The sequence below is a fragment of the Manis pentadactyla genome, chromosome 7 (assembly GCF_030020395.1).
Source record: "Manis pentadactyla isolate mManPen7 chromosome 7, mManPen7.hap1, whole genome shotgun sequence".
NCBI lineage: Eukaryota > Metazoa > Chordata > Mammalia > Pholidota > Manidae > Manis > Manis pentadactyla.
In genome coordinates this window covers 66,270,538-66,292,123 of record NC_080025.1, presented here as the reverse complement: position 1 = coordinate 66,292,123, position 21,586 = coordinate 66,270,538, and the positions used below count along the sequence as shown (strand labels likewise).

Genomic DNA, 21,586 nt, shown 5'->3' with positions numbered 1-21,586 from the left:
TGAGTTTGATTCTCAGCTTTGCTACTAAGGAAGTATGTGGCTTTGGGCAAAATACTCAACCTCACCAAGCCTCCAGTTATTTTGATCATTTATTTAAAAGAATGACTGAATCTCAAATACACATGGGGGGAACCTGGTTTAAATTAGGCATCCAGGCCGCTGGCGTCCCACCGTCCGCCTCCTCAGAAGGGGATGCACCGCAGCCTTGTGCAGCAACTCAGTGGACATAGAAGCCACATAGTAGCCACCCTGACTGCTGTGCACTGAGCTCCCCCCACCCTGTAGGACCTGCCATCAGGGCTTGGCGAGCGGCCACCTGATTCCACGAGGCCGCGCGCACCTCAAGTTGTGAGGCCCGCAGTGGAAGGTGCTGTGGGTGGCCTGTGGCTGCTGCGGCTTCGGCCAACAGCCCCATCCAGCCTGGAGAGGACACCCGAGGCGGCCCGCAGGCCGGGAAAGCACACTGAGTGTGCACAGTCCCACCAGGACTTGCTTCCAGGAGAGCGGCTCGCAGGCCAGGCCAGTGGGAAAGGGAAAGCCAAAATGAGGCAGGGACAGTGGGTGTAGTCAGAGTAGGGTGAGGGCCTCCAGAAAAAGCAAGGCAAGATAATTACAGTCAGAGTAGTGTAACGACATGCAAGGAAGCCCCCTACCAAAACTCCTTGTTAAACATTAAGCTCTAAAGTCATTCTTCAGTGAGATTGATTAATATTTCCCAGATACATGGAAGTAGCCCCTGTTTTTTTATTATGCTAATCGTTTGTAATCATGTGTAAGATTCACTTTAGCATGCTAAAAGGCCCAGGCCTATGTGCTGATGAAGTGATTTGCAATCTGGGCAATTAATAATGGCAAGCAAGCCCTACCATAAACAACATAGTAAAAGGCAGGAAGGATTCCATCTGTGGGTAGAATTGTAACATTTCCAGAATATCTTGCCTGGCTTCAGTGCATTTGCATAACCTCGGGGGTGGAGAGAAGTTCATCTCCATATCAGTGGGTAATTACCTGGGCAACCGAGGGCATGTCTGAACCTGAGAATTTAAAGGGAGGGGCTTGCTTGCTTGCTTGCTTTGTCCTGAGCAGAGGAGAAAGACAGCCTTGGACTACAGTTTGTAAGCAATAAAAGGATTTTAAACTTTATTTCTCCCTTTGACTGATCTTGGTTTTTAGAGGTATTTTGCCCCAGGATTTTCTCTTCTGGGACTTACATTTGGCATAGTTGGCAGGGTGCCTCTGAACCCGAAATCTGTCATAACGGGTGCGACCTTTGGGAGGGCTGCTCCTGTGGATGGTGGGGAGGCCCCAGTGGATGCAGTTGCAGAGGGTGCTGCTTCACCTGTTATTATCCCCCCAGCTGTGGGGCTTCCAACTTGGGAACCCCTAGTCGGAGTTTGTCTAGGGTAAAGTACCTCCTAGAGGGATGGGGCCTTCCCCAGAACTGGGGAGGGGTGGAAACACTGGGAGCTGCAGAATTAGCCCCCCATGAGTTGGAAGATTGCTTGGAGACCTTAGGCGGTCGTATAGTGGCTGGCATTGTAGGGTCTCTTTTCATCGAGATAGTGGAAAATGTTACATAGGAGAAAGAGAGGATTATTGAGAGGGTTAGCAAGGAGAGAGAGAGAGGGACTTAGGCAGGAGAGAGACACACTTCAGCATCGCTTGGAGGAGCTGGGCAATAACCTATGGGATACGGTTAAAAAAGAGAGACAGTTACTGAAAAGGCAGGTCATGCTCCTAGAAGATTCTTTAGCAGTGGTGAGGGGGGAGACAGAAAAAGTTGAGTTGCAGGAGGCCATGGAGGAGGGAGGGGAGGAAAGAGTAGTGCCTTCAGCCCCAGAAGCGGTGGAGGGGGAGCCCTGGTGGAGGAGCCCGAGGGAAAAGAGGAGGAGGCGGGGCCTTTGACAGATCCACTACACAGGCCACCATGGGAGGTACCATTTTCTCCTGTTTTAAAGGCCTGCCCAGCTGTAATTAAGAAAATGAAAATGAAACAACTGCGGGCTACTCAGGAGGAGAAGCAGCCTCCTCCCCAGGTCATGGAACACTTCATGCTCTGCCCCTATACCCAGGATGAGCTGGTGTACATGAGCGTCCGGTATTTCAGAGGCCATCGGAATTCCTGCCTACATGTCTTGTACGTCTCTGGGATATGGGGGTGGAAAACATTGTTATGTCATTAGTCTGGTCACAATGCTTCAGTTTTCTTGCCCAAGGACCATTGTGGAAGAAGGGGAACGAGTAGATTGTAAGGTGAGATTTCTGGAGGGGTGGCCTGTGGGTAAAACTGAACATTTCCACAGTATCTCACCTGGCTTTAGTGCATTTGCATATCACCAGGGATGGAGAGAAGTTCATCTCCATATCAATGGGTAATTACCTGGGCAACCGAGGGTGTGTCTGAACCTGAGAGTTTAAAGGGAGGGGCTGGCTTGCTTGCTTGCTTGCTTCCTTGCTTGCTTCATCCAGAGCAGAGGAGAAAGATGGCCCTGGACTTCAGTTTGTAAGCAATTAACGGGTTTTAAACTTTATTTCTCCCTTTGACTGATTTCAGTTTTTAGAGGTATTTTGCCCCGGGATTTCCTCTCCCTGGACTTACACCATCTTAAAGGTAAGATTGCATTTTAATACTCAGGAAGTTAAGAAGTAAGATTCTTAACTTACACTTTAGCAAACAGATAATAACTCAGCCCTCTTTGGTTGCTGGGAAGGCGGTTTTGTTTGATATGCTCCCAGACCAAGATGCCAATATCTCAGGGAGAAATCAGAGCAGGAAGTTCCTTGTGTTAAGTTAATTCTAAATATTCAGGGACCACTTAACAAGTTCACACCCCTAAGACTTTTTTTCATGTTCCCCCAAATCCTCAACTGCCTATAAAACCCCTAGACAATACACAAATATGGGCTCTCTTGTCCCCTCCTGGCATGAGCTAGGAGCTCTGTCCTCTCACTGTATCTCTAAATAAAAGCCTCTCCCTGGCTCTCCTACCTTGGATGTTTGCTAAGTTCATTCTTTGACTCTGCAAACAAGAACCCTGGCATCAAAAAGTTCAATGTAACCTTCAGAATCAGAGTATTTAAGAAGCATCCCCTCCTTTGGATGCCAGAGAAAAACTAACAGGCTGTACAGTATGCTCTGAGATTACCCTGGGATCTTTGATCTTGGTACTCCACACTCATCTTAAGGAGAACAGTGTCTATTTTTAAGTTTGCCATCTGGAATCAAGTGTATTGTATTCCCCCTCTACTATGATCTCAGGACCACCTGCAATCTGTTGTTTGGGGTTGCCATGGACACAGAATTCTTATTCCGGCACTGACTCAGTAGGAGCATCAGGTAAGCGGATCCTGGCCTTGCAGAGTGCAGGGGATCCCAGAAATCTGTCTCTTCCTTGGCCTGTCCTGGTTCTTGGGGCTACCTCTCTGGAACTAAGAAGGCAGAAGCCTTGAGCTTGGAATTCCTACTCCCACTGAGTGGGAGCTGGTGTTCCTGTTCACCTGTAAAGACTATATAGAGATTAATTCTAGATTAAATTCAGCCACAAGACAATATCATACAGAGATTAAAGGACCCTTTATATCTCTGGTTCATGCATCCAAAAAAAGGAATAAAGTCATGGGTGCCTCTTTAGGGTGCTCTGACAACAGTGAGAACAAGGGGGATGATGTAGATGAATTGACATCAGTAATCTCTGATGGAGCCGCCAACAAAAGTAAAACAGAACAACTTCCCAAGCCTGATCATGGTGATGAAGACATCGATTTTCCTAATTCAAATGAAGATAAGAAGGCTCTAACAGCCTTTGCTGTGTCTTCTAGCCAGAATGTCTATAGTAGCTCTGACTAGAATGAGTTCACATCAGTGACCAGTAAGGACATCATCAATGAAAACTCTGTGCCGAGTAAATTGACAGCAGTATCCTCTGAGGGAATCTCCAGGGTGAACTCTGACTCAAGTGAGCTGGAAAAAGTAATCTGTGTTACAGAGCCATGAATGACAGCAAAATAGAACAACCTTCCGAGCTTGATGTTGGTGACAAAGACATCGATTTTCCTAATTCAGAGTGTGATTAAGAGGACTGTGCACTTAATTGTATCATCTTTCACACTCGGAATATTTGAAGTTTTGCTAACCTTTGTGGGTTTGTTCCTCATCATTACAGACCTAATTGTCACTGATAACACAATGTATATTCCTTTGGAATTTCATTCAATTTCTTTAGTGATTGCTTTGTTTTTTTAAATCGATGTTCTTCTTCGAGTATTTGTAGAAGGGATATGATCTTATTTTTCTGATATACTTAACTCGTTAAATGCTATTATTGTGGTAACCCTACTGGTTGATATTGTTTATATTTTTTATGACTTTAAGATTCTTAAAGATATTCCCAGACTGGCAATTTTATTTTGACTTCTATGACTTACCAATTTGATAAGAATTTTTCATCTGGCTTATCAAAAAAGACATCTTGAAATGCTGTCCAGAAGGATGGTTTCAGGAAATAAATGGCAATACAAGAAGTAGGGATTTGACTTAGATCTCACTTACATTACTGAATGTATTATTGCCATAGCATTCCCATCTTCTGGAAAGGTGTCTTTTTATAGGACTCCCATTAAGGAAGTTGTATGATTCCTGTATACCACACATCAGGAATACCAAACCACTACCAGGTCTACAATCTATGCAGTAAAGGAGATTATGATCCTAAGTATTTCCATTATAGGGTCCATTGAATAATGATTGATGATCACAGCGTCCCCTCTCTGAGTGAGATGCTGGCATTCACCAAGGAAGTAGATGAGTGGATGGCTCAAGATAATGAAAATATCATTGTGATTCACTGTAAGGGAGGCAAAGGCAGAACTAGAACAATGGTGTGTGCCTGCCTTATTGCCAGTGAAATATTTAAAACTGCAGAGGACAGCCTTTATTACTTTGGAGAATGACAAACAGATAGATGCACCAGCACTAAATTTCAGGGGGTAGAAACTCCTTCTCAGGGCAGATATGTTGGATATTTTGTGGATGTGAAAAATATCTACAACTGGACTCTCCCTCCAATAAAGGTACTCACAATAAAAACTCATTATTTATTCAATTCATTGTGTTGGAAAAGGCAATGGAAATGATCTAAAAGTACAAATAACAATGCAGCAAAAGACCTTCTTTTTCTGTTTTGCTTCCGACAGCTGTATGCTCACTATGTTGAAGCAGACGGAGTAATAATTAACCTGGTCAGCTGTCCGCCACTGTATGATGATGTGAAAGTGCAGTTTCTCTCTTCCGATCTTCCTAAATTCTGTTCCATACATCTTTTATCCAAAGTAACAGGCTTTATCTTTCAAGAAATGAATTGGATAATCTCCATAAACCCAAAACATGGAAAAATCTACCATCCAGAGTTTGTGGTTGAGATCTGTTTTGATTAATGAGTAGCTGGTACCTAATCCAGTACCATTCCCCTTTTAGGACAGAGTCATGTTCCTCACAATCCCTGCTACTTCCTTGTATCTTCTGAACATACTTCCCTGCTAGCATCCTTGTTCACACACATGTACATATGTTTTTGGAAGCCTATTAAATACATAAAAAATCTTAAAAAAATAAAAAAAGCGTTTTGCTGTTATTCCATGCTGTTACAGAGAAGGATCTAGAAATGCATGAAATCCTGCTGAATCTGCTCTTGTTTTTGGAGTTTTCAGAGGAGTTATATGTACATGTACATAATTCAGGGAATAAAGTGCTATCCTACATGTTCCCCAAGTGATCGATGGCCTAATTCACACATTATTTGGAGCTATAATGGCCTAGCTGTAGATAATCTCTTGTGAATCTGTAACTTGGGTCCAGAATGCTCAAGTATTTCTGTAAATAGAGCTCAAGCAAGACAGAGAAAGAAAGGGAAAGCTGGGTCCACAAAAGGAAGCTTTTACATTCTTTTCCATACAAATTTTTAGAACCAGAAAGAGTAGGAGAACATGAACCATATAGTATGAGGTCTAATAATCATGTGGCAAAAGCAGAAGGTGCAAAAGAGATCTTTTCTCTTGAAGGGTCTTTGTCCTTTAAGCCACGGTGACTCCTGATTACTAGTGTTCATGGGCCAATCAATAGTTCAAGTGTGAACCAGTGAGATTATGACATCTTTCCTTTAGGTAGGGCAAGTGAAGAAATGAGGTTCCATCTAGGAGGAAGGAGAGAAATGTTTGAAAAGATATTTAGGGAAAGCAAAAGTAGTCTCTCTGACAATCTTCATTGAATTTTTCTGCCTTCATTCTTGACAATTTCCCCAAACTTCCTGAGAGCCATACTGGCCATACTATGTAGATGAAATATAGGCCATGACAAGCCAATGTGAAGAGCAGGATCCGACAGATTGCATTGATCTAATGTAACAATCCTGATCTAAATAGAAAAGAGAATCTAATACCTTTCAAAGCAACTCTGAGGCTTCAGTCAATAACTGGAATCTTAAATTTGGCCTAAAGAAGAGATGTTAGATTTTTAAAGCTGACTGTATGACCCCAATAGAAAAGAATAAATTTTTATTAGGAATGGAGCCTGGCAGTTTTGCACAACACGTCCAGCATTTTCTTGACAAAATTTGAGTAGTGGATTAGCTTCAGTGGAAATTAGGTAATTTTTTTGACTTTAACATGATGCACAAAAAGCTTTTAATCAATAGTACTTGCATTGGAGAGCAGTTTTGAAGTAGGCAAACAGCACGTATAAAGAAGTGTCATGTGTATATAATTATCTCAGCATGCCAAAGAGTGGAAAACAATCTTTAAGTGGCAGAGAATAATAACCTTCCATTTCATTGTTCAGCATTTTATTCTGAAGTTGTGTTGGTTTTGTTTTTGTTTTCCTCCATCACTGAAGAGATTTTCTTAAAAGCATAAACCTGACATTGCTCAATACAGCTTATTTTTATCCACAGTGAGCAGAAATGCGGTGGAAAGCTAAATATTTTACTTGTCAGTGTCTGAGAAGGCTAGTCTCAAGGAAAAATTTAAATGGGGTAGGTACTATGTGGAAATTCCACGCATATAAAGATTCAAGAGTTCAGCCACATGAATGATTGTAAGTTAGATACAGAGGTATGTGTTTGGTAAGGAGTGTCGAACTGTTCATTTCAGATAAGACTTTAACCATTGCTGACACTCCTGAATTAAAAGACACCTGCTGTTCTGGAATATCTACTGTTCACATCTGTGAAAAGAATATGCAGTTCATATACAAAGATTGTATTTTATCTCTTGGTTGTTTCTTGTTGAAGAGAACATTAGCCTTGTAATAGAGAAGTAAAGCAAGGGCAGTATCTCCTGAAAATCATGAGTGTTATGCTGACATCAAGTTCCCAGCTGTTTTAGGTTTGTGATAACAATAGGGAACTGTATGAGCTGTACTATTGCATTAAAACATTTCTAGTGTATGAATAACAGGTATTTATTGAGCTGCTTAAGACCTATAGCAAGATGAAAAATATCCATTTAAAGTTTGTAGCCATTTAAAATACTTATCTTAAAGAATTTAAAGCAAAATTCAGTAATGTTTGGAATCCAACTACTTTTCTTACCAAGCTCCCAAGCTGGTGAATTGGACAAACCAGTCAGACTTTTTTTTTTAGTAAGGAAAACATATATTTCTTGTATTTCATAAGAGGTAGGGTGCTCAGGGCCCCAAAGATCCTCTTTGTGACACCTAATTTCTGAACCCCCAGAAATTCTGCCTGACACAGAAATGCAGTGACATGTGGTCTTTGATCCACTGATGGACGGCAATGTGTTCTTAGTCATTGTGCTTGCTCCTTGAGCTGGGAGAGCCTGAAGTGATCACCAGAAACTGCTTTTCACCCCAGACACCTCACAGACACACTGTTTGAATCTGTAGGCAATTAAGACAATCTACAATGAAATCAATGCTATTTGGGGGGCATTGAGTATTTACTAAGCACTGGGCGAAATACACATACATGTATGCCCTGCCCACAAAACTCTGCATGTTTGTAGAGGAGGAAATACACACAGGAAGCTTGTTAACTCTGTGATGAAAGAATAGTATGTACAGAATTGTAGGAAAACTGGAGAGCAGGACATGATGAGGTGGGTTGGGTTAGTGATATAGCTAGTATCTGCTCCAGAAACAGAGGAGAAGAGGTGCCATGGAGCTGGGAGAGCAGGGAAGAGACTTGAGCAGGGCATGCCCTCCGCCCTCCACTCCACCCCTGCCAACTTCTGGACTCCTGTGACCAGGCTGGCTGCAAGTTTGACCTAGCTGCTTGTAGTTCCGACAGGAGAGGTTTTATGCTGTAGCCAGGAAGTCTGTCAATGAAAATGCTCAGGAGCACCCCCTGACAGTGTCGTCTCTAGAATCTGAAATGCAAGCAGCCACCAGTGCCTTTGTATTCTCTAGTGGCCTGAAATGTGACTTAGGGTGATAGGATACTAGGCAGGGATTTTTCTGGACTGCTTCAGACCTTATGGGTGAGGGGGTAATGAAAATAGAATAGTGGCAAATCTAAGTAAGTGTTCAGAGTGTGTGTATGTTTGTATGTGTTAGGAACATTCAGTTTCAAAGTTGTTTTCCTACATCTTCTCTCATTTTTTCTTTATGTTATCTCTGACCCCAGAAGGGAGTGCCAATTTTTCATTTGAGTTGTCCCCCAAAATTCAGATTGAATATAATATTCTTGGGAATGAATGTCTTATATTCCATCAATTTAATGCCCTTAGTTTTTTGAAAATTAGAAAACTAGAGTATGTTTTCTGAATTCTAAAATCTAGCTATATCTATAACCCTTTATGGAAGTGCCTTACTGTGTGCTTTCTAAATGGCTTTTGTTAGGATAGGTTTTCATAAGGGTAAGCTGAGTCATCTTAGGTGATAACTTATTCATATGCAAGAGGACTGTCAATCAAAGGTACAGGGAAACATAATTGGGTTCACTTTGGATTCTCTTCCTTGGGTAATGAAGTGAGGAGAATTGCTTGGCACATTTCAGGATTTCTGAGCTTCTCCGAATGAGGGCAGTGGGCCGATTTACTCAACAAACTGTGCAACTGCAGTACTTGTATATCAGGTCCTTGTGACAAAACAAATGTTGCACAGTAAATTGCCTTAGAATAAAATTCTTCCATATTCTATGTGTGTGGTTTCTTTGTTCTGTGTTTGTTTTGCCCTTTTGAGTGTTATTATTTTGCTCTCTTTTTCCTAAAAATTTTTTAAAACAACTATTTAATGGAAAACTTTGCTCTATAGAAAATTTGTACTAAGGCATTGCTACATTTGATTGCAATTTCTTTCAGTTAGTTTTATTTTTCCATCTGTTTATTGGACCTCCTAGTACTGATTGTGGCCTTCAGAAATTCTCATTTGCACAGATGGACGTTACAGTGACAAAAAAGCTTAGATCAGAGCTTAGAAGGTGCACCTGGGTTTGTCTGTGGCGGGTGTGTGTGCCTGTGTGTGTGCATGGGGGATGTCTTGATCCATTTGTACATTTCTCTGGGGAATTCTCGGGCTATTGAGTCAACCAATTACAAATAGAGCCCTTGCTCTATGTTCCGATTTGATAGGAGAATGGGTAATTTCTGTTAATGACTAGTACATCTGTTCAATTATATTGTTTTGTATTGATGGTTAATTACATGTCAAGTTGGAGGAGGGGGGACCGTAAAAGTACGATTCTCTTTTAAATGTCAGGGACTCATCTTAAATTACCTGTCTTTTTTAACATACACAGAACACTTTGACAGGCATTTTGTCCTCCTGACCTTAAAATGTTTACCCTGTCTTGGAGAAGAAGTGTAATGTTTCTTTAGAAGTGAGTTGTATTGGAACTGGTTTGCCTTGAATGTCATTCATGTCCAGTTTCATGGGGAGTGACCCTTGTCAGCCTTCAGCTGGCATCAGAAAGAGGGCTTCCCATGGGTGATAAAATAGTTGTTAACTAGCCTTCTTTTTTCCCTGGGAGGGTCTTCAGAAAATACTGCTCTGATTAAAGTTGAGACTATATTGTTTAAAGCTATAACTTGCTTTTTTCCTAGATATGTCTGCATATGAGCAAATGAAACGTCAATAGCATATTTTCTTTTTTTTAAATGGTGTGAGCACACTGAACGTTTTGTAGAATATAGATAGACTAGTGTATAGATGTACTCAGTGAATAACAATAAGCATTTATACACGCAACCCTTGGAAACAAAGTAGGAAAAGATTTGTAATAGAGTAAGTAGGGAGCATCTAAGGAGCTAAGTATTCTTTACATCAGCTAGGGAGTTATGAGTGCCATAGTATAAAAGTCTTTTCAGCCAGCTTGTAGGCATAATTTTCATTTTTTATTTATGTTGGTGGGTTGTGGCCCAAGATTACTGGATTTTACTTAACAACTCATGCTATGTCACAAGGCAATATGATGTGTTTTAATAAAATTATGCATTATGTATGAGATCCTGTAACAATTAAAAATGGGAAATTTACAGCACAGGAAATTAAGTTCTTAAAAATGAGTCTAGTGTTGATTGAACCAAAGTCTTGCTTGAGTAGAAGACTTATCTTGTTCATATCCTAATCTTTAAGCATTTGGAGTGTCTGTTGGCTCTGCAGTGTTCCTTAACAAGGGAGAAGGATATTAATATGATATTTATAAAATGAATAAAGAGATGTTGATTGTAGTAATTTCAGTTTGAAGCATCTTTCCAAAAGAAAAGAAGTTATGTGGTTTAAGGCAGTCACTCTAGCAACAATCTGGCAATTTTAAAGTCTGTTAAATTCTCAATTCTGTATTGTTCTTGTTCATATAAGTAATCTTTCTTTTTTTCTAATCATACCTTAAGATAATAAAATGTAAGAATATATAATGAAAACTAGCCATTTTCTTGATACTAGACAGAATTGTCCCTTGTTTTTTGCAAGACTCCCCCGCAGCCTTGTCAACATTAAACAGTTTATAAACAGTTCTCAAGATCCTTCTCCGAAAACTATGTTCTAAATTTGAATAAAATTATTTTCTTTAGTTTTTTTAGGTAAAGTGAGAAGATGAAAACCTGCTTTCCTAATATATACTGCTATAATTTTATACAGAATGAGATTTTTGTTTTCTTTATTCTGTATATTATTTCTTGGAGAACTAATTCTTACATATCTTAAATGCAATATTGAATCTCACCCTAATTTCCAGAGGATTGGCTGAATTGTTGAGAAATGATAAGATATTTTGAGAAAAATACTCAGTAATTTTGGAAATGCTATAATGAGATAACTCAATACCTTAATATCTATAGTTTATTTTTGTGTTAATACTTATTTGCTATGTTTTTATTTTGGGGAATTTTGCCTAGGAATAGAGGTTAAATTATAATAGCTGTAATTGAGCATACTTTTTGTATTATACAAAAGTATATACTGAAGATAATATACAAATCAAGTAACTAAAGTTTTTAAGCTTGTTATTAATTTGTTCAGTAAATAAAATTGAAGATCAGTTAATTTGATTTTCTTTTTCTAATAATAGCTTACTTATAAAATACAGAAAAAATACTGAGATTTTTAATAAAACCCATGAAAATGATGACTTTGTACTATGTTCCAGGCTGTTTGTAATGAAATTGCATATTAAGCATCTCATAGAATTTCATTATAGTAGAAGTTATTTTTTAAATATTATCCAGAATAAGTGACTTTTCAGTGGATTTCTCTATCAAGGACAAAATTATTCCAATATATATATATAATTGCTCCTTCTTGAGAAAAGCAAGGCTGTAAGTTAGTAATACATTTATTTCTCAGCCTTAAGCTTTAATTCCTAATATAGGATTTGTTGAGCAATGACAGAAACTTAGTGGAGATTTATTATGTTCTGCGTACTGTACTAAACACTTTATAGGTAAGAACTTTTTAAATCCTCACAAGAACCTGATTAGTTATGTACCATTACTAGCCTAATTTTTAAAATGATAACTGTCCCATATCATCTAGTAAATAGCCAAATCAGGATTAAAACTAAGACATCTGGCCCAGAGCTGAAGTACTTAACCAAACAGTCTTGTTTCACTGCTTACTAGGAGAAAGATGCTCCAAATCTTCTAGTTGATAGATCATTTCTGTCTCTGAAGAGGTATGAATTAGCCTTTCAAAGTTCTGTTATTACTACGTTATAATACATTATGTTGAAAGCATATAAAGATTCAAGCAGATAGTAAATATATACAAAATAAACTATAGAGGCCACTTTTTATGACCCATCTCCCTGCTTCCACTATCTGCTCCACTATTAACAGTTTGATATGTCTTTCCAATAATGTTCATTGTTTATGTAACAACTCTGTGATGATTCTAGAATCAAAATTTATATTTTTACGTAGACAAGTGGATATGTTCTTACTGTATGCATTATTATGACTTGCTTTTCGGCACTGAAGAGCTTAAGATCTTTTCATTGATTATTTTTGTTATTCCTTTATTTTCTCTGTTCAATCTTTTAACTACTGCATGTTCCATGGAATTTATGTGCCACCAACTATTTAAGTATTCATCTTGAATAGTAAGATAAAGTTTGATTTTCTTTATTTACTGTTACTAATAATGTTTCCAGTGAACATCCCTGAACAGATCACTTTGTGGATATCTTGGAGTATTTCCTTGTAATAGAGACCTAGAGATGAGTAGAGAATGAATATTTTTCACTGAAAAATATTTCCTGATTTCCCTTCAAGCAGTGTATATACATAGGTAATATATAAATACCATATATACATATATATACACATACATATACTCTTTGAAGGCAAATCAGGAAATAACATATAGCATTTTACACGTGTGTGTGTATATATATGTTTATGTATATATCACTTTGTCAGTATTTTAAATTGTTGATCTAATGTATAATTAAATATTTTGGTGTGTTAAAATTTCACACTGAACTATGTGTTAAGTTAGTAATTCTGCAGTTTATTCTCTGGGATTGTTATGTAGACAGTCATATTTTCTTTAGTTATTAGCTCATTTTCTTTTGTTTTTCAATACTTATGCCCTCTATTTTGTTTTTTGTCTTAGTACAGTAACTGTAAGGTCAGCTATAGCATTTTTATATGAATAAAATGGACATTAGTCCTTTTGTTCTTGATTTATGTGGGATATTTTAAGTATTACACTTTTAAATACTTTTTTCCATATATCTGGAAGATAGTGTTTATTACTTTGAGGAAGTTTGTCTTCCTGATTTACTAATTATTTTTTATCAAGGATAAAAATAAAATATTAGTAAAAGCATTTTGGAGTGCATTTAGTGAAGTGATTGGGTGGTTTTTACCTTTAGTCACTTAATTTACTGGATTATATTACAGATTGAAAATAATACAGTATAAACCATTAATTGTTTATTTAGTGTGTTCCAGTAAATTGTCCTAAGTGAACTTTTTCTCTCAATTAATTTTAATTTCATAATTTTATGACCCTGAAGAAACAGACACAGAGAGGTTATTTAGACTGTTCAAGTTCACATAGTTAATATGTAGAGGTATTAGGATAGCCTAATGTTGAAATATCCATTTCTTCCTGGAACAGTGTTCTTTGGTCATAGTGTGTTCATTAAAATTTTTTTCTTTTCAGTTTGATCAGTATTTTATAGAGGATTTTTGCTTATGCTCATAGGTGAGATCAGTTTATATTCTTTATTTGTGGCTTGTTTTGGTAATAGGATAACTTTTTGCTGTTTCTCAATTTAATGTGCACATATTTTATAATCAGAAAAGAACTTTTTATGTTACTGGGAAAGTTCATACATTAATACTTAGTCTGAAAAAAAGAATCATGGCAGTACTGGAGGCAGAGGAAGCTGGAGTCACACTGACAGCAGGCGACTGCAGTGGTCAGTGCCCTAGGTGGGAAGGCCTCCAGAGCATTGCCCTGAAAGGGGAGGAGGGAGGAATGGCAGAGAGTTATTTATGCAATAGAATTAACATTCGTTAATTAAACATTTAATGATTTCCTACTGTGAGTAGATCACCTAGTCACTCTGACTGTCTCCATGAAGCTAAAAGTTTAATGGAGAGCTTGATAAGTGATATGAAATTTAATACCCTTTTGATTCTGTAAGTAAATTGTACATCTTCTGGAGAGATTTACTGAGAAGTAAATATTTGAATTTGGCCTTAAAGGACAACTGGGAATTTTCTAAGAGGAAGATTTCAAGGAAGAGATATTTCTAGCAGAGAAAGTACAAAGTAATAAAGAGTTTGTACATTATGAAAAAGATGAGTGTGTTTTGATGTTAGTAACAGTCTATGCTCAAATTTTTCCAAGTTTCTGAATTTTTATTCAAAATGATATTAAGATGAACTTGTTATTCTGGAATGATAATGGTACAAGGATCATTGCTATATACAGCAAAAGAAGAGAAAATATTAATAGAAGATAAGATTGGAAATATAGGAGGTGCCAGTGTATGGAGGCCCTTCATAGAAAATTAAAATGTAACTTGCTGTGATGTACCTGGAAATTTCTGAATGGGAAAGAAAATTATATGTTCTAGCTGTTACCAATTAACAAATTCTTAGTGCTTTAGTTTTTTGTTCCTGTTCTTATTGTTCAGTAATAGAATGCCAGTCCCTTAGCAACTACCTAGAAAATTGAGGCCAGATTAAAGCCTATGTAAAATATGTAAAATAACACATTTCTTGGACTTAATAGTCTCTAACAATTTAAAATAAAGTGGTACATTGATTTGTTTAAGTCTAAAAATGAAGAAATAGAGATATTATGTTTCCACTTTATTTCAGATTCTGCTTTTGACTTTGAATGAGAAATTAGCTATGGTATCATTACTTTCCTGCTTCATAAGTACTTACTGAGCTTTTAAAAGTAATTTTAGCAGTTGAAAGCCATATATTGTCAAATAGTAACCTCTGTATATTCCCACACAATTTGGTGTGGCCTCTTTCCTCTGAAGACTCTGAACATTTACTCTAGTATGCCAGTACCTCAGCTTCATAGGGAAACATGTCTACAATCCCTTGGGTTGGAATTTCTGCACGTGATGAGGAACATTCCCATAATCTAAGCCGGTACTGGCAGTGGAAGTCTAGGTAGCTGAGGGAATCGGTGGTGGTTTGCAGTGCTGGATCAAAGCCGGATCAAATATCATGCCCAGACATTTTTACTCTCTGATTACATTGCAGTTGCTGATTCAGTGGCTTCATCCCTATTGAATTTTCTTATTTTTGCTATAGCTGAACAATGATCCTAATGTTTTTCTCATTCAGAAAGACCTGAAATAATTTCTTGGCCATTGTCTATGAAATTCAGACAGTTGAAATTAAGTTTTTTGCACATGAGTTTGACAGAAAGTTTATGGGTTGTCAGCCAAGAATGTTTTTACCCATTTTTTTCCATTCCACCAATTCAAAAAAGAAGAGAAAGTGTTGGATTTAAGACCGTGCTTCTCCATTTGAAGGCTAGTTTATCATTTATCATGCCTTGTGCATAAATGTGGATATTCCAGTTTGTTCTCTTTGCTTTCCCCCAGTCACTCATTTATTTATTCAATTAATATTTTATTGGGTAACTCTCTTATCCCAGTGCAAAGATAAGTGCTTTTGATTTTAGATGAGGAAAGCCTTGTCTTGTATTGTTTATATTCTGGTAGAAGAAAGAGACTGAAAACAAGTACGTAGACAAGTATAATAATTTCAAGGTTGTGAATGTCATAAAGAAACAATTGGAGACAGATGTGAGGGACAGGATGCAGGACAAAGGGGTGAATTAACTGGGGTGGTCTGGAGAGCATTTGACTAGGGGCTTAAAGGAATGAGGAGAAGTAGAGGGAAAGCATGGTTGGTAGAAGAAAGCAGCAGGCAAGAACATGCTATTTATTGAAGGATCAAATTCTATGTAGAGTGTCAAGTTCAAGATCGAAATCTCTTCCCGAAAAGGTTAGTGAATACATGGGCCAATATATCTGTGCTACTGCAGTGAGTGGTCTAGGGGGAGGGTTGGCTTAGCAGTGATTTGTGACTTGGGTTTGTTTTTCCTTTTAGGCCTGAGTGCTAAAGTTTCTCCCAACTCATTAGCTGAAGTATTAGGGAGTAGAGAGACTAGTAAAGAAACTAAAGAATTGGTGGGGATAAAAAAAAAAAAAAGAAACTAAAGAATCCAATTATAAAGAGGGATTACAGAGAACAACCACAGCATCCTCCCCATAGTAGCTTAACTCCCAAATCTGTGTCATCCTCTGTGTTCAACAGAAAATAACTTGTAGGGTCATGCAAATCAAGCAATATAACTTCAGCCCATCTTAAAACCTTTCCTTATTGACCACAGAGAGCTCCTCAAGAGAGTATGAAAGATGGCTCCTTAAGGTTTAAAAGTAGCATATTCTGTGGCACTTCAGTATTTAAGTACAGTGAAATAATTAAAATTGTGTCTTCCATGGAAATGTTCAAATATAAGAGTGGCTATACATAGAAAGAACAAATATGAATTCCATTCTGCTGAAGGGAGCTAACTTATGACTAAATAAATCACCATTCATTTACTGATCTGTTATTGATCTATACAGCAAAAATTGGCACTATTCAAAAATGCCTTGCGTATATTGAAAAGATGTATATTTGAGCTATAAAGATCAACAAACCTTACTTTTTAAGCAGTAAACTGAATATAAACAAAAAATATTCTCTAAGTAAAAAATTATTTTGTAAGAGATTTGCCCTCACAATTCCATGTGAAAATAGACCAAAGCAGTCATATGTTCTATCATAATTGATTGGTTTAATTAATTGGATTAAAGGCTAGTTTATTTTATTTTCTCAAAAAACCAGCTCTTGGTTTCATTGATTTTTTTCTATTGTTTTATTCTTCTCAATTTTATTTATTTCTTCTCTGATCTTTATTATGTCCCTCCTTCTGCTGACTTTGGGCCTTATTTGTTCTTCTTTTTCCAGTTTCAATAATTGTGACTTTAGACTATTCATTTGGGATTGTTTTTCTTTCTTTAAATAGGCCTGGATGGCTGTATACTTTCCTCTTAGAACTGCCTTCACTGCATTCCACAGAAGTTGGGGCTTCGTGCTGCTATTGTCATTTGTCTCCAAATATTGCTTGATCTCTGTTTTAATTTGGTCATTGATCCATTGATTATTTAGGAGCATGTTGTCAAGCCTCCATGTGTTTGTGAGCCTTTTTGTTTTCTTTGTACAGTTTATTTCTAGTTTTATACCTTTGTGGTCTGAGAAGTTGGTTGGTAGAATTTCAATCTTTTTGAATTTACTGAGGCTCTTTTTGTGGCCTAGTATGTGGTCTATTCTGGAAAATATTCCATGTGCACTTGAGAAGAATATGTATCCTGCTGCTTTTGGGTGTAGAGTTCTGTAGATGTCTATTAGGTCCATCTGTTCTAATGTGTTGTTTAGTGCCTCTGTGTCCTTGCTTATTTTCTGTCTGGTGGATCTGTCCTTTGAAGTGAGTGGTGTGTTGAAGTCTCCCAGAATGAATGCATTACATTCTATTTCCTCCTTTAATTCTGTTAGTATTTGTTTCACATATGTCGGTGCTCCTGTATTGGGTGCATATGTATTTATAATGGTTATGTCCTCTTGTTGGACTGACCGCTTTATCATTATGTAATGTCCTTCTTTATTTATCTCTTGTTACTTTCTTTGTTTTGAAGTCTATTTTGTGTGATACAAGTACTGCAACACCTGTTTTTTTCTCCCTGTTGTTTGCATGAAATATCTTTTTCCATCCCTTTACTTTTAGTCTGTGTATGTCTTCGGGTTTGAGGTGAGTCTCTTGTAAGCAGCATGTAGATGGGTCTTGCTTTTTTATCCATTCTATTACTCTGTGTCTTTTGATTGGTGCATTCAGTCCATTTAAATTTAAATTCAGTCCATTTAAAAGATATGTACTTATTGCCATTGCTGGCTTTGGATTCGTGGTTACCAAACATTCAAGGGTAGCTTCTTTACTATATAACCGTCTTACTTAACTCTCTTATTAAGCTATTATAAACAGAGTGTGATGATTCTTTCTTTCTCTCCCTTATTCTTCCTCTTCCATTCTTTATATGTTAGGTGTTTTATTCTGTACTCTTTTATGTTTCCTTTGACTGCTTTTGTGGATAGTTGATTTTATTTTTTGCCTTTATTTAGTATTTGGTTGGTCTGCTTTCTTTGCTGTGGTTTTATTTTCTCTGGTGACATCTGTTTAGCCTTAGGATTGCTGCTGTCTACAGCATTCCATTTAAAATACCCTGTAGAGGTGGTTTGTGGGAGGCAAATTCCCTCAACTTTTGCTTGTCTGGAAATTGTTTAATCCCTCCTTCATATTTAAATGATAATCATGCTGGATATAGTATTATTGGTTCAAGGCCCTTCTGTTTCATTGCATTAAATATATCATGCCATTCTCTTCTGGCCTGTAAGGTTTTTGTTGAGAAGTCTGATGATAGCCTGATGGGTTTTCCTTTGTAGGTGATCTTTTTTCTCTCTCTGGCTGCTTTTAATACTCTGTCCTTGTCTTTGATCTTTGCCATTTTAATTATTCTATGTCTTGGTGTTGTCCTCCTTGGGTCCCTTGTGTTGGGAGGTCTGTGGTCTTCCATGTTCTGAGAGACTACTTCCTCCCCCAGCTTTGGGAAGTTTTTAGCAATTATTTCTTCAAAGACCCTTTCTATCCCTTTTTTTCTCTCTTCTTCTGGTACCCCTATTGGGTGAATATTGTTCTGTTTGGATTGGTCACACAGTTCTCTTAATATTCTTTCATTGCTGGAGATCCTTTTCTCTCTCTCTCTGTCAGCTTCTCTGTATTCCTGTTCTCTGCTTTCTATTCCATTAACAGTGTCTTGCACCTCATCCAGTCTGCTCTTAAGTCCTTCCAGAGATTGTTTCATTTCTGTTATCTCCCTCCCAACTTCATCCCTTAGCTCTTGCATATTTCTCTGAAGGTCCATCGGCATTGTTATGACCTTTATTTTGAATTCTTTTTCAGAAAGATTGGTTATATCTATCTCCCCAGGCCTTCTCTCTGGGGTTGTCTGAGTGATTCTTGACTGGACCAGATTCTTCTGCCTTTTCATGGTGATAGAAGTGGTCGTAGGCAGGTGCTGCATGTGTCAGCTGTGAGAACAAAGTCCCTTCTTGCTTGCTGGTCACGTTGCACTTTTCCGCTGTGTGTGTTGGTTACCCACAGACAGGGAGCAGTTTCTGGGATAATCTCCTGAGCTGCCGTGGCTGGGGCAGCCCTCAGGATTGCCCAGAGCCCTGTGGGGAGTGGCAGGTGCGCCAGGTGTGTTCTTCTGCTAGAATGGTGCCCCTTTGTGCCTTGCTCTGGCTTCCTCTGTCTGTGCCGGGTAGCTACAGTTGGGCGGCAGCCTCTGGGTCTGGCCCAGTTAGCTGCATGCTGGGAGGAGACTCTGTGTGGTTGCTATGGGCGCGGCCGCTCTACGGCTGCTCCACTGTTGTGGTGGGGCAGTGCTGGCCAGGGGGAACGAATGGCAGGCTGCTTATTGTTGTGAAGGGCTTCAGAACTGCATTGCCATGCAGGGGCTTAAGGTGCCTGAACTTCCTTAGGATTCCCAGCCTGCTGGGATCAGTGTGCCAGGACAAATCCATCCAGCTGTTAAGCCCCTGTCCCTTTAAGACTTTCAAAAAACACCTGCTTTTCTTTTGTCCCAGGGGAGCCAGCTGTGGGGATCTGCTCGCAGTCTCTGTCTTGGATTTTACTTTTCCGTTTCTCTAATATCCAGCACACCATGCAGTGTGTGTGTCTATGCTCCCAGTGCAGATTACTAGGACTGGTTCTTTAGCAGTCTTGTGCTTCCACTCCCTCCCCACTCTGATTCTTTTCCTCCCGCCAGTGAACTGGGGTGGGGGGAGTGCTCACGTCCCTCTGGGTCACAGCTTTGTATCTTACCCTTTTTGTGAGATGCCGAGTTCTTGCAGATGTAGATGTAGCCTGGCTGTTGTACTGTATCTTCTGGTCTCTCTTTTAGGTGTAGTTGTATTTGTTGTATTTTCGAAAATGTGTATGGTTTTTGAAGGAGATTTCTGCTGCCCTACTCACGCTGCCATCTTGAGCCTCCTCCAAGGCTAGATTATTTTAATCTATGTGACTGTTAATGGCACAGTTTAAAAGTTGAATGATTATTTGAACAACAGTAAATTTTGCATTGCTCAAAGTGTTTTTGATGAGTCAAATTTTTTTCAAATGACCAAAAATAAATTTTCATCTTTTTAAGAGCTCTGCCATATGCATGTTTAAAATGTGCATTTATTCTAGTCCCTTTTTTTCTACTATGCTCCCAACTTCCATGTATCTTTTTTCTCATACCTTCTCTTGATTTTATTCTTTATTCCTTTGGGTCCATTGAATCTCTTTCAGTTCCTTCAGCTTCATTTTCCCTCATTTAATCTTATCTACCAGGTGGCTGTATTACAAATTATGGGAGAGTTGCTTAATAAGGAACATGTTACTTCCCATGGACTTACCAGTTCTGTGCACTCCTCTGGATTTCTCTAATGAAGAGGAAAGATATTGTACATGGGTACAATGGAGTCTCTCAACAGTTCTACTGTCTGCCCATTCATTCCACAAACTTCCTCTTCTGTCAAATCAGAACAGTGAACTAAGAGAACAAGATCAGCTTGGATGAGACTTAGAACACATTCTGGACAGAGGTGTTTTCCTTAGATGGGAAGTATGTACCCTGTTGTTGAATTTAGCCAACATAATTTCCAGGGACTTCCTGAAAAATCCAGCAGGAAGAATCTGATAGAGATAGTCAGGAATAAGGTTCTAATTTCCCCCAACACTTTTATGAGAGATAATTGACATATGTTGCTATGTAAGTTTAAGGTATACAGTGTGATGATACGATTTACATGTATTGTGTAATGATTACCACATTAGGTCCACTTCACATGTAGATACAATAAAAACAAAAGAAAAAAAACTTTTCTTCTTGTGATGAGAACTCCTAGGATTTACTGTTTTAACCACTTTCTCATATATCATACAGCAGTGTTAGCTATAGTCATCTTGTAGTATATTACATCTCTAGTACTTATTTATCTTATAACTGGAAATTTGTACTTTCTGACCACCTTCCTCCTCTGCCTCTTGTAATCACAAATCTGATCTCTTTTACTGTGAGTTTATTTTTAGATTTCACATATAAGTGAGATTACACAGTATTTGTATTTATTTGACTTATTTCACTTAATGTAATGCCTTCAAGTTCTATCCATGTTGATGCAAATGGTAAGATTTCTCATTTTTTATGGTTGAAATATTCCATTTCACACAAACACATTTAGCGATTCATTTATCGATGAACATTTAGTTTGTTTCTATAAGACCCTTGTTTAAGTCCTGGCTAACATAAAGGAATGTATATTATTTATGCTTCTTGAACTTTAGTTGTCTTAAATAGGAAAACAAATAATTTCGCATTGTAGTGGCATTCTGCATCACACATTTTGGGATCTCAGAGTAAGAAATTATATACAGAGGTCTTTAACAAAATGTTGTGATAATCTCTCTTAATCACTTGAGTCTTTTAGCAGTTTCCTTTGTATCTTC

The 21,586-nt window shown here is 38.1% G+C and overlaps 1 protein-coding gene and 1 pseudogene across 12 annotated transcripts in view; both read left to right on the top strand.

Annotated features, from left to right (window-relative positions):
* The window catches only part of CACNA2D1 (calcium voltage-gated channel auxiliary subunit alpha2delta 1), a 533,653-nt gene that overhangs the window by 55,066 nt on the left and 457,001 nt on the right, over nucleotides 1-21,586 (top strand). The window lies entirely within an intron of this gene.
* LOC130684274 (phosphatidylinositol 3,4,5-trisphosphate 3-phosphatase TPTE2-like) lies at nucleotides 1,787-5,875 on the top strand (annotated as a pseudogene).